Source organism: Agrilus planipennis, unplaced genomic scaffold (assembly GCF_000699045.2).
Source record: "Agrilus planipennis isolate EAB-ADULT unplaced genomic scaffold, Apla_2.0 scaffold57, whole genome shotgun sequence".
Lineage (NCBI taxonomy): Eukaryota > Metazoa > Arthropoda > Insecta > Coleoptera > Buprestidae > Agrilus > Agrilus planipennis.
The window spans coordinates 542755-554411 of NW_020438879.1; the positions used below are offsets into that span (position 1 = coordinate 542755).

Sequence of the window (11657 nt, forward strand, 5' to 3'; positions counted from 1 at the left end):
TAGAACTGTTCCACGGCCCTATAGCCCGAATCTTTATTCTACTATGGATTCATAAGTAGATTTAATACACTTGAAAATTTTTAGTCCGTAAGCAAATATTCAGTAAAACATTCTACTATGCCATTTATAAGGATTACAAATAATACTGGACTCAGATGGGACTGTGTCACATAAAGTTTACAAATAATAGAGGGTCTAAATGGGATTCATGTGGAACTCCCGAAGGTATATTAATTTCTTCTAGAATAAAGTTTTTGTATTTCACATATTCAGCAGATTGCCCACAAATCCAAGCGATTTGAGTTTTGCTAAGTGAATAACATAGTTAGCCGCATCAAAAGTTTTGAAACTCAACATATACCCACCATATTCACGATAAATTTTTGTAAGGACTCAAAAAGAGAAAAAAGGAACACAGGACAAAACAGGATTTTTGAGTATGTTACGTATAATCTTGGCTTTTTTGTAATATTTATATTTAGAAATAATTCTAGAGTATAGGATTATCAGGTGGCTGTGAGTTGAGCTTATGAGATTATATCTGCTTCTTCTTTTTGACATACATTTATCTAAAAAAATTATTATGATTTCCGAGGTACGAAAATCCATAGTTAGGTCTTACAATTAGTGAGCCCTGGATATTTTTACATGATTAAGCTACACGTGATGACGCCCATGTTTGAATGAAGAAAATGAGATATTTGTGGTATTAGTTTTGGTTCAGTACGACCTGAATGCGTCTCTTTTGCTGGAAGAGCTTATTTTTCTGTTATGGAAAAAATTAAAAGCTACTTACATACTTGTATTTGGACAGATTTGCTTAACTACAATGACAAAAAATGAAAACAGTTGTATTTACTATGCTGTGTTAATTTCCCATTAACGACTCTTAGTTGAGTCTTTTTCTACTATGAAAGGATTCAACTATGAAATGTTAAATGGAAAATTAACACAGCATAGTAAATCCAACTATTTCATTTCTCCCAGTGTAATAATAATCGAATCACAAGGCATATTCAATTCCTACTGAGAATCCAGCGCGGACTATCTTTGTGAAACCTGAAACAAGGAAATCTTTTAAAATATATATAAGTACTGGACTCCTTTTAATTAAAAATTAAAAATTGAATAATTAAATTAATTAAATTAGTAAGCAAGTATTTTATATTAGTAGGTAAATTGTGAGTAATTTTTAATACTGACTTTTCGTCTTGTATAGAGTTTTGTTTTTCAACAGCAAATCTCCATTTACTTAATTATGTTGATTGGTAATTTAGCTGTCTGAATTTTTTGGGAAAACTGTATTGATTTTGTTTCTGGATGATTATGCATTCACGTATCACAAAATCAGGTTTCTGCAATTTAATAAATAAAACTATGCAGAATAACTTAGGATACCTAATAATCAGTAAAAAAAAAAAAGTGTCTCCTAAACTTTTGAAGCTACAGAAAGCTTAATAAATCGCTCTTATTTTATGGAATCCTATATTAAATGATAACAAATGAAAGACATTGCACCCTATCACATCCACCCTATATGTGCTGGGACCGACTTCTGAACCGCATGAAGGTTATTCTCATTAAATCATTGCAAAATAATATTTATAACCAGGGCGGCAACAACGTTGCAATTTGACTGGGTGCTCACCAAAAAAAAAGTTCTCATCATAATATATAAATGACTAAAAAAAAAAGATCATTTCGGCTGTTCATTTACGAACTTGAACTGTTTGAACCGAGTTATTATCTGAATCGACTGGANTGCAATGTAAGCGCAAAAAATGTGTTTATTTACGACATCACATTCGAAACCTCTAAAATTATCAGTGTTTCCCTAATATATTATGCATGTATTATACACATAAACCTTCCTCTTGAGTCAATCTATCTTTTAAAAAAAACCGCATCAAAATCCGTTGCGTAGTTTTAAAGATTTAAGCATACATAGGGACAGACAGCGGGAAAGCGACTTTGTTTTATACTATGTAGTGATTTAAACCACTATTTGGCACTTTTTGTAACTGGGTACAATGCTACGCCACTGGTGTATAAAAACTTACTGCATTCTAAGTAAATAAATTTATATGGGTACATAACGTACACATGAGCTGTACGTAGACTCAAGTAAGTTGGAGTAGAGGTAACGATGGGGGTCACGCGACATGAATACAGTCAGTTTATCAACAACACGTTGCTTATTTGGAATATTAATAATTTGATGAAATGAAGGGTTATTCCCACGTTTCTTAGCCGGTCAGAGCCTAGCAGTTCCTAGAACGTGAGCATTTTATTGTTATTGACGTTATTGAGCCGGATCTGCGACGAAACTCTTCCTCGAACGAAAACAATGCTGTAATTTAACGGGTTCGTCTTCGACACCTTTGCTTTCGTAATGTTTTTCAGTCGCGCGTCCAGTATTTTAATAAGAATTTTAATTGGCAACGTTACTGTAATCTCACATGCGGAATATTTATTTTAATGTGATCGAATGGTGTTGATGCTTTATGTTAAATACAAAATGTATTATTTGAAATAAAACATTATAAAACAAGGAAAAGTGAATTATTTTCTTCTTCTTTTTTTATTAATACACATTTGGAGCGCAATTCTGTAGCATGTGAAGGTGCGGACCGTGAACGATGGGCGCGGCGAACAGGAAATGGCTAGAAGCGTTTGAAATGTGGAATTGCAACCGAATGATGAAAATATCGTAAACAGAAAAAGCTGGAAATGAGGAGGTACTAGAATAAGTAGGAGAACAAAGGACAATATGGAAATCAATTAGGAATAGGAGTCCTACACTTCTGAGACAGGAAAGACTAGTTAGAAATATATTAGAAGCAGGAATAGGAGCAAACAGGAACAGAGATAAATTTAAAATAGATTACTGCTAGTAAATAGGTGAAGGTGTGGGACGTTCTGGTTTTAAGGAAATGCGAAGATTGGTTGAAGATACGAGACTGAAAGGTATGTGTCTAACAAGTCCTCGGATTGACAACCATATGATGATTTATTGTTTTTCATTATTTGTAGAGGGAAACTACGTCTATAATAAGTTTAAAGTAAAATAAAGGAGAATTTGGTATAGCCACTATGAAAAAATAAAAATACACACATTAAAAATGTTAATAATACCCTGATACTGAAGTAGAATGAAAAGATTTAAACTATTTACGATTAGATATTTTCACTTGGATATAATTTACAATATTAATCTCGGTTTTCATATAAGTACAGTTGAAAGGGGTCGCGCTTTCGAAAAGTATGGGAACACTATCAAGTCCGGCATTACATGAGAATATGTTTTGTCTATTAAGTTCCAGGTAATTATTACCCTTTTGTTAATAAAAAAATTTAATAGATCATTAAAGATAATGACTTGTTTTTCTGGTGATCATAATAATAAAGAATTATTCTGTTCCCTATTTGGAAACCTGTCACCATCTTTTTGGTCCCAAAATTCGATACACAACGTCGTTGATGCGTCGAGTAATGGTAGATGGACCATCTCAAGCTTCTTATAGTTTCAAGCAACGTCTCTTTCATATTGATGGATTGCATAGCCACACTTTGTCCCCTTGAATTCTTGTAGAACGACTAAATATCATGTCCGCTGGCAGCGTGAGTTTTTTCCCAAATAAAAAACTAGCCGATATTCTTCTAAATCACTTTTCTTAAATTGGTTTCCTATCCTATTAAACTGTTGATGTAATGGTTTAGACTCAGGCCCGCCGTGAGCGGGCGTGCAAGGCGTGCGTTGCACGCGGGCGACACCTTCAATAGGGCGGCAAATTAACATCATTGTACAAATTTTTCCGTTGCTTTTTTCCGATTTTTTCCCCAGGAAATTTGGGCGGCATAACTTTTATTGCACGCGGGCGCTCAGGCGGTTAGCGGCGGGCCTGTGTAGACTCCGTTTGTTTGTGTCCATTAGCTCCTGCCTTTATCAGAATACAGTTCCATTGGTATTCCATAGCGGCTAATCCAGCTATTGTCAAGGTTTACAGTAACGGCGTTTTGGTGTCTTGCATGCTTTGGGCCCATGTTAAAGTAATACATGATGACCAAAATGCCAAGATGAATCGGTTACCGAAGTCTGTCATTAGGAATGGTCTACTACATGGAGTGCGATTCTCTCAAAAGCATTCCCACGTTGTACCGCTTCATTCGTCCACTACTTCTTACCTCTGATCCCTCCCTGGAGATGTATGTTGGGCATTTCTTGCGCCAGTGTTCCACATCTCTTCTACTTGTGGCCAATACAATCGCTCGCGTACCTTCCCTAGAGTCTTCGCCGTGGATTGCTTCTAAGAGTTGTTTCCTGGGTAATCCTTGATATCGATTTGGTAGCCTTCGTGCAATTTGTCCTTCTGGATTCTTGAATTGTAGTAACAACTTTAGTGAGGCGTGATCCGTTTTTAAAAGGAACTTTCGACCATACAGATACTTATAGAAATATTCCGAGAGCTTTAACCGCAGCCGGTAGCTCCCTACGGGTGACACAGTAGTTTTGTTCGTGTTTTGAGAGTATATTACTTTTTATTTCTATTTTGAACTTGTGATAACACATCACGAAGTTCCACATTATTAGTGTCGGAATCAACAATAAAGGATTCGCTGAACTGTGGGTATGTCACGGTTAGGGATCCAGAGAGTGTAATCTTCAAATTTTCAAATACTTCCTGGCATTCGGGTACCCATTTGAATTAAACTCCTTCTTCTGTAAGTCTATCTCTAGTAGTTGGGCTATATCGTCCCAGAAGACTTCTAAGTTCGCATCGCTATTTTGGTGTTATGCCCCCAATACTTTACTTTTCTCTTAAACAGAATGCATTTCTTGAAACTTCGCTTCATTTTTGCGACTACCAATTTCTTTAAGACTTTTCCCTGAAATAATGATGTCGTTTAAGTAATTACTTCAACCTGCTAATTTTCTAATCTAGAGCTCCAAATAAACCATCTAGTGTGTCGTTTATTCGGGGTAATAACCAGTACTTGTCTTACTGTGTTACATCATTCATTTTTATGTATCCAACACAAAATCTCGTAGACTATCTTTCCTACATACCAGCATTATAGGGGAAGCCCAAGATCTTTCAGAAGGATTATGCATGCCCTTTATAAGATTATTCACTTCCTCTTGGTTCTCCCAGGGAACTCTTTTGGGTTGTTGTTAAGTTGGTACTACCGACGTCTTCATCCAATAATAACGGCTCAGCTATTGTATTCGTTTCACATGATTCTTGCTCCTTGCCGAAGTGGTTACTCGTCCACCAAGTTAGTTAAAGCTTTAGGAACAAATGTCAGTTACGTTTCAGGTTCTTCTTCCCAACCGTAGTGATAAATTTGAAATACTGGTTCAAATACTTAAAAGTCTCTGACTTTGTAGATCTTTTCCTCGAATTTTTTCAAATTGGCTATTCTAAAAGTCTATGTTGCTCCAGTCCTTATGCACATACGCCTGACTAATAATGCTCTCGAAGTAACTTGGCAATAATGACATTATCAACTATATCGGCCACCAATACTCAAATATATAAGATTGTATTTCCAATTATAAATTCTACGTTACAATCACCATGCATTGTTAAAGTCTCTCCGATTGTTGTAATCAAGTTCAGCGAAGGGACGAATTCGCTATTCCTTTACTACATTGGATTGAAGAATAGTGTTGGATGCCCCTAACTATTCTAACATTGTGGTGACTTATGGATCCTTAAATGAACATTGAATTAGCTTCGTGCAGTTTTAAGAGGCTTGATGAGGGTGCGCCCCATAAACGAATACGTAGTCGTTATTAAGAAATCACTGCTAGAGGTACGGGAAAAAGAAACCCAAAATGTTGGGAAAGTGGAAGAACTGGTCATTCTGCCCGAGACTGCAATAATTACAGTAGTCTTTGGAAGTACCGGAATTCTGGAAGAATAAGTCACCACAAAAACACGGGCTCCTGGCGGAGATAGAAGGCCGTTGTAAAATTTCTATGTCGCGCAATAGAACACCTTTTAATTAACACCAGTATTATTAACTAATCACTCGTTCAATACTATTTCGCACACTTTAACGCTTTTTTACCCCTCTGATTTCTCTTTCTGTCATCTAGTAACTAGAACTGAACTGCACTTCCTATTTCACGGAAACTATTCATAGGGATTGGACTTGTTCTAGAAGGATTCCAAAATGTAGATTCTAGAGACTGTGGCCTTCTTAGTTAATAGTTCAGTACAAGCAACCCACCATAGATCTTTTGGCACTTCTTGGCGTTTAGTGGGTTACATACACATGATAATTGTTAAGGAACCTTATTTGTGATATGCCGACGCAGGGACTTTATGGCATAAACATTTTCATATTTTATTATACCATTAGTGTAAAGCTTATTGTTATTGGACTTAAGTATATTTCCGAAATCTACGGTCACGTAGGCAAATTCGCAGAAGCACAAATGAGGGTTTATCCCATGGTTAGTGTATTGTGCATTGATATTACTGTCAATAACCTCATTATTGGGAGGGATAATTTGTCGATTTCGGAATCTAGTGTACAAAATTTTAAGTTTAATAGATCAGTTCTTTTGTAGACTCGCTGAGAGTAACTAAACTTTAGTTATTTTCATAATACATTAATAAAAATCAATATTTATAATAAATTAGAATAAGTCGTAGTTGTAAGTTGTACAATAAATTCGTTATATTTACAACTCGGCGTTTCTATGGTCCTTCGAGTTATATATGTGGTACAATTGTACAAAAAGTTCATGCTTTCTAACATGGTAGCAGGATAAAACTTAATAAATTGTATTCAATAATTATTTCTTTTGAGCGTGTATAATTTCTGAAGTAATTGGATTTATTCACTGTAAAGTTTCTAAAACCGACACTTCAGGCGCTGGCGTCAACGTGCACATAGCGAATAGGGCCCTGGTCTAAGTGAACTATTTTGTCCAGACGTTTCGTCAGCTACTGCGCCTGACATCCTCAGTGGTAGTGCTGCGTTGACAATGTGAATAATCTACGCAGTAGCTGACTTATATTCATTCTACTATGGATTCCGGCCGTGAAAGCTTTTGTTCTTATATTATTACATCCTCCGGTCTTCTCAGTTTTTACTGAAGACCGGCTGATCCAAACAATCTCACTCACATCTTTTGGGATACGATATGGAAACCAATGGGTATTATTGAATTTTTCGTAGAACTAGCAGTACTTCTTGCCCTACAATATAATCGGTGATTATTAAAAAGTCCGCTTCTAATATAACCTATTGTGTTATCTCTGGAAAGGGGGATATGACAGAAGTGTTAAGAAATTTGCATACTATTCCGCACGTATCAAGAATTATTAATTTTTGATGATGTACGTAACTTTATGCAGCAACTTGGTAAGGATAGCATGTAATGTTTTACGTATAGCCACTATTGATGAAATTATTATGGGGATAATTCGAATTGTGTTCTGATTCCACATTTATTTTATTTCATTGATGGTCAAAAGAACATACTTTTGAATTTTGTCAATGCTTTTGTTTAAGATATAAGTTTAAACTTTTCGGCTAATAGCGACTGTATCTGTTTAGCAACATTATTACGCATGTCGGTGTATTGTCAATGGAGCACATTTGATTTCCTTAATTAATTTCTTTTTTTACGGATAAACGTCCAAATTAAATAAATCTAGTTACAAATACAATCGTAAGTCAGCATTTGTTATAAGATGTTACCTTTAATAAAGTAAACAAGATTGTAATTTCTAGTTTCGGTGATATCAATCTCTTTTTGTAAGCGGATTGTCTACAACGTATTGTAATGGTTGCTATAAACAATAAGCTTTTTTGTTACAGTTTTTCAACTGTGAAATTAAATTTGTCAAACAAAAAGATACAATGTACCATTGCACAGTTTAAATAGCAAGGGTTGAGCCAGGTATATGCATAAGATTCTAAACTTGATTTTTGCAGTATATTTATGAGTTAAAAAAGGATTCGGTGCGAGCCTCAACAATTCTGAAAAAATTATATTATATTGTCCCATTGCACTTATGTAGTATTGTTCAAGGAATATGGCCACCAAATAATGAAACCGAACATAAGGGTCGGTTTCATTAGAAACAGATATAGTGTCTCCAAAATCTGCACAAACCTAAAATCTTCACAATTTTTTCTTACGAAACCTAGTTGCTGCAACGATTTATTGATAATGTAGATGTGGGACAATCAAATAGTAACTTATCGTAAAAAAATACATCTACTGTATTTCTGATAGTGATCATGTACTCAAGGGGAACATTAGTAAGCGGATATGTGCTTCTCTTGATGAAGATACATTTGTTTGGTAGAATGAAGATTCGGGATAAAGGGCCGTGCTCTAAGTGGACTATTCTGTCCAGACGTTTCGTCAGCTACTGCGGCTGAGATCCTCAGTGGTAGTGCAGGTAAACAGTCACTGTGGAGACTTCGAGATATATAATCTACGTTTACGTTGGCAACGCAGCACTACCACTGAGGATGTCAGCCGCAGTAGCTGACGAAACGTCTGGACAGAATAGTTCCACGGCCCTATAGCCCGAATCTTTATTCTACTATGGATTCATAAGTAGATTTAATACACTTGAAAATTTTTAGTCCGTAAGCAAATATTCAGTAAAACATTCTACTATGCCATTTATAAGGATTACAAATAATACTGGACTCAGATGGGACTGTGTCACATAAAGTTTACAAATAATAGAGGGTCTAAATGGGATTCATGTGGAACTCCCGAAGGTATATTAATTTCTTCTAGAATAAAGTTTTTGTATTTCACATATTCAGCAGATTGCCCACAAATCCAAGCGATTTGAGTTTTGCTAAGTGAATAACATAGTTAGCCGCATCAAAAGTTTTGAAACTCAACATATACCCACCATATTCACGATAAATTTTTGTAAGGACTCAAAAAGAGAAAAAAGGAACACAGGACAAAACAGGATTTTTGAGTATGTTACGTATAATCTTGGCTTTTTTGTAATATTTATATTTAGAAATAATTCTAGAGTATAGGATTATCAGGTGGCTGTGAGTTGAGCTTATGAGATTATATCTGCTTCTTCTTTTTGACATACATTTATCTAAAAAAATTATTATGATTTCCGAGGTACGAAAATCCATAGTTAGGTCTTACAATTAGTGAGCCCTGGATATTTTTACATGATTAAGCTACACGTGATGACGCCCATGTTTGAATGAAGAAAATGAGATATTTGTGGTATTAGTTTTGGTTCAGTACGACCTGAATGCGTCTCTTTTGCTGGAAGAGCTTATTTTTCTGTTATGGAAAAAATTAAAAGCTACTTACATACTTGTATTTGGACAGATTTGCTTAACTACAATGACAAAAAATGAAAACAGTTGTATTTACTATGCTGTGTTAATTTCCCATTAACGACTCTTAGTTGAGTCTTTTTCTACTATGAAAGGATTCAACTATGAAATGTTAAATGGAAAATTAACACAGCATAGTAAATCCAACTATTTCATTTCTCCCAGTGTAATAATAATCGAATCACAAGGCATATTCAATTCCTACTGAGAATCCAGCGCGGACTATCTTTGTGAAACCTGAAACAAGGAAATCTTTTAAAATATATATAAGTACTGGACTCCTTTTAATTAAAAATTAAAAATTGAATAATTAAATTAATTAAATTAGTAAGCAAGTATTTTATATTAGTAGGTAAATTGTGAGTAATTTTTAATACTGACTTTTCGTCTTGTATAGAGTTTTGTTTTTCAACAGCAAATCTCCATTTACTTAATTATGTTGATTGGTAATTTAGCTGTCTGAATTTTTTGGGAAAACTGTATTGATTTTGTTTCTGGATGATTATGCATTCACGTATCACAAAATCAGGTTTCTGCAATTTAATAAATAAAACTATGCAGAATAACTTAGGATACCTAATAATCAGTAAAAAAAAAAAAGTGTCTCCTAAACTTTTGAAGCTACAGAAAGCTTAATAAATCGCTCTTATTTTATGGAATCCTATATTAAATGATAACAAATGAAAGACATTGCACCCTATCACATCCACCCTATATGTGCTGGGACCGACTTCTGAACCGCATGAAGGTTATTCTCATTAAATCATTGCAAAATAATATTTATAACCAGGGCGGCAACAACGTTGCAATTTGACTGGGTGCTCACCAAAAAAAAAGTTCTCATCATAATATATAAATGACTAAAAAAAAAAGATCATTTCGGCTGTTCATTTACGAACTTGAACTGTTTGAACCGAGTTATTATCTGAATCGACTGGGATTGACTGGGTGCCCAACCCAAATCAAGTGGGTGCCCAAACCAATCGAGGGTGACCGGGCACCCGTGGACCCCCCTTGTTGCGCCCCTGTTTATAACACTGCAATGGAATTATTGAAAAGCCAAAATAATTTAACGATTTAACGACAAAATTAATTCACGGAACTTTAGCGATTTTTCCACGAAACCCTTTGACTGTGCCTGTTTATACACTACATTACGTAATGAAAAATTCATCAAATTTTTAACCCTCGCTTTCCTCACGTCACAGAATCGTATCATATTGTCTGATCTCCCCATCCCTCCTTATTTTGTGATGTACTTCGTGCATTGTAAAAGTTTTAGGCATGAATTCGTAGAGGAAAAAATATTTAATTTCCAATAACAGTTCACTTTTAAATAAATAATTACAATTTTTAATTAAAATGTGGTGTCACTTTGTGAAACATTGGATGACTACATATTGTTAACTTTCCGGTGGCTGAATCGTTGATTAACGATTCTTCCCCCATGTTACAGGGCCGTAACGCCAGACTGCTCTCCCCTCAACTTGCGTTACGTAAATGGACAATTCCTTTTAGGATTTGCTAGTCTTTCTAGATGATGGCTTAGAATTCAAGAGGTCATCGGCTTAATTCGTGGTCTGCCTGCTTTAACCCAACTTTTTATGTGATTTCATGGGATACTATAAAAATAGTCCTTAGATAGTGTCCTTCACTGTTCTTCTGTCTTCGTCATGTTCGTCTTTTTTTCCTCTCCATAACCATCGCAGCCCATCCATTCCCACAATTACTAAAGGAGGCCGAAGAGAGTCTTGCACCTTACCCACCACATTGCTCCACAGTGTGGGTCGGTAGGAGAATCCATTTACCGGCATCTACCGATAAAAATTTAGAAATGGAGCACAATGAAGTTTTTTTTAAGAATTAAGTATTACATTTTTAAATTTTAGTAAATCCGACTTGAATGAAGTTAGATTTCATTTACATAAAGGTAATATTATGTACTAACAGAGAGTTAATTTTACTAATTGCCAGTGTATGGGATGAATATATTTCAAATTACCAAGAGGTGTTTTAAAAAGGTATATAGGTACCCCCCTGATTAAAATTGCAAACAAGCCTTTATAATAAACTAACGAACCGCCCCAGCTTCGCACGGGTGCAATGCTAATACTAAACATGTATATTTTTGTTTTGTTTAGATTATTATCGAGAAGGGGAAATCTTCAAAAGATACCCCCTGAACATACTAAATATACTACAGAATGTCTTTATATACAACATTCATAGTTTTTTTGTCATTAGACAATACAAACCGGCCTCCCGGCCGGTACCGCCGCAACCGCTATGTCCCTGCATTT

General features: G+C 35.2%; 1 long non-coding RNA gene across 1 annotated transcript in view; it reads right to left on the bottom strand.

Annotated features, from left to right (window-relative positions):
• Positions 1–9055: 9055 nt before the first annotated feature.
• Positions 9056–11657, bottom strand: part of LOC108737358 — a 286916-nt gene continuing 284314 nt past the window's right edge. The window contains exon 5 of the long non-coding RNA XR_003232536.1: positions 9056–9594. This is a non-coding gene — a long non-coding RNA (uncharacterized LOC108737358). The remainder of the gene's footprint in view (positions 9595–11657) is intronic.